Here is a 2,780-nt window from a genome sequence, read left to right as displayed (position 1 = left end):
CCCTCTTGAAGCAAAAGATCCGGAACTAGAGGGAGCTTCCAGAATTCCCCCTTGGAAAGATGGAGAAGAAGGGGAAACCACGACCTTCTCGGCCAGAATGGCGCTATTAATATCGCCTGAGGCCTCTCTGCAAGGATCTTCCGAAGGACTCTCACAATGAGAGGGACCGGAGGAAAGATGTACACGAACAGGTGTCTCCAACTGAAGGAAAAAGCGTCCAGCCGTGTGGGTTCCTCCCACCTGTTCAGAGAGCAAAACCTTGGCAGCTTTTTGTTCCTTCTGGACGCCATCAGGTCCCATGCTGGCAGACCCCATTTGGCCACTATTTGCTGGAATATGTCTTGATTCAGCTCCCATTCTGCCGGTTTGATCATCCTCCGACTCAAGCGATCCGCTTGAATATTGCAGCAGCCTTTGATATGCATGGCTCTCAATTCTAAAAGGTGGGACTCTGCCCAGGAGAAGATCTGCTTGCACAAGCCTAGGAGAACCGCATTCCTCGTCCCTCCTTGCTTGTTCAGATAAAATACCGCCGGGAGGTTGTCTGACCGCACAAGCACTGGTCTTCCCTTTGTCTCTGCTGCAAACTGGTGGAGAGCCAAGTGGACCGCTTTCAGCTCCCTGAAATTTGAAGATTGCTTCTTCATCTGTGGGGACCAGAGGCCTTGAACCCATCTGTCTTGGAGGTGTGCTCCCCAGCCTTGGCCAGATGCGTCTGTTGTGATTATGACCGGAGACATGAACTGGAAACTCTTCCCAGAGGAAAGATTCTTGGTCTGCAGCCACCAGTTTAGACTCTGAATTGTTGAAGGCTTCAATCTTACTTTTGCTTTCAGACTGTGGTGGGTGTGATGCCACGTCTGGAGCATATCCTGCTGTAAGTCCCTGGTATGGATCATGGCCCAGGGGACGGCATCCGCTGTCGCTGTCATATGTCCCAGCGTCTTCATGACTCTGCGCACTGAAGGACGATGTAAGGATAATAGGGTTCTTATCTCTCTCTTTAAAGTCCCAACCTTTACAGCTGGCAGGAAAAGTGTCATGCTGCGTGTGTCTATCCTGAATCCTAGGAAAGACTTGGAGGTAGTAGGAATGATTTCTGACTTCTTCCAATTTATTAGGAATCCTAGGGATTGAAGCAGTTTTATCGCTTTCTGGAGATGAATCTGCAGAAGGTGTTCGGATTGGGCGGCCAGAAGCCAGTCGTCCAGGTAAGGAAAGACTTGAATATTCTGGAGACGAAGAGTCACCGCTACTATAACTGCAATCTTGGTAAAGATTCTTGGTGAAGAGCAGAGGCCAAAAGGAAGAGCCTTGAACTGGAAGATACCTTCTCCCCTCTGCATAGCCAGTCTTAGAAACTTTCTGGACGACTCTTTTATGGGGATGTGTAGATACGCGTCCTTTAAATCTAAGGATACCATGTACTGATCCCTTGTGAGTACTGCTGTTATTGATCTTATAGTTTCCATTTTGAAATGAACTTTCTTCAGGTACTGATTTAAGTAACGCAGATCTATGATAAGACGGCTTCTTCCGTCTGACTTGGGTACATGGAATACTCTGGAGTATACCCCCTTTCCCCTCTGGTGGTAAGGAACGGATTCCAGTGCGCCTTTTTTTACAAATTCTTCCAGTAAACGAACTAGTAGAGGATCTCTTCCCCTGTTTGTCAGAAATCTGTCCCTTGGGAAGTGGTCGAACTCCAGTTTGTAACCTTCTCTGACGATCTGGAGACCCCAATTGTCTGAGGTAATCCGCAGCCATTCTGGATAGTAGTTTGACAGGCGGCCTCCCACTTCCTGACCTGTGGCGTCAGAACTCCATGTTTGGTTGCTTGGAGTCGTCTGGCTTTTTTCCTGGCTTTTCAGGAGCTGGTCTGAATCTACGGTCAGATCTTCCCCTGGTTGAGCGTCCTCTAAAACTTGACCTCCTATACTCCTGTCCTCTATAGGGACGAAAAAACTTCCGTTTGTCTCTACGTCTGGTCTGAGGAAAATTCAAAGTCTTCTCCTCCATATTAGCTTCCAGAAGCTTATCCAGCTGAGAGCCAAAAAGTCTTCCAGGCTCAAACGGCAAGGAGCAGAGATTACTTTTAGACGAAGGATCACCGGACCATAGCTTCAACCAGAAGGCTCTTCTAACGGAGTTTGATAGAGCCATATTTTTCGCCGTCAACCTCAACGTATCCAGAGGAAAATGACAAAGGAACTCCGCCGCCATTTTCAAAGATGGTAGCTGTTGAAGCAATTCCTCCCTTGGTACTCCATCCTCTATATCCCTACCCAGCTGGCTTAGCCATACCCTGAGAGCCCGAGCTACAGGGACTGTAGCCATAGCAGCCTTGCTTAGGGAGGCCAGGTAGGTGTGCAGTCTCTTTAAGAGCCCATCCGCCTTCTTCTCCATAGGCTCCTTGAGCAAGGAGGAGTCATCAGTAGGAAACAGAGATCTTTTAGCTAAACGGGTAACCGCCGGGTCTACTCTTGCTGGGACTTCCCAGCTGGTGGATTCAGCAGGATCTGTTTTGTACGCTGCTCTAAATCTGGATCCCAGATTTATCTTTCCCACTGGCTGTTCCCATTCTTTGCGCATAATGGAGCTCAAGACAGGGTGACTAGGAAACACAGAGGCTTTTTTCTTAGGAAAATAAAAAAGATTTTCTTCCTCTCGCTCTGATGTCTTTTCTTTTTTAGACTCCATGCTCCTCTTTACTTCCTTAATCAATTGGTTAACGTTACTTTTATTAAACAGAAAGTTATCCTCCAGAATCGGTGGCTCGG

The sequence above is a fragment of the Bufo bufo genome, chromosome 10, assembly GCF_905171765.1.
Source record: "Bufo bufo chromosome 10, aBufBuf1.1, whole genome shotgun sequence".
NCBI classification, from domain to species: domain Eukaryota; kingdom Metazoa; phylum Chordata; class Amphibia; order Anura; family Bufonidae; genus Bufo; species Bufo bufo.
This window is presented reverse-complemented; position numbering follows the sequence as displayed.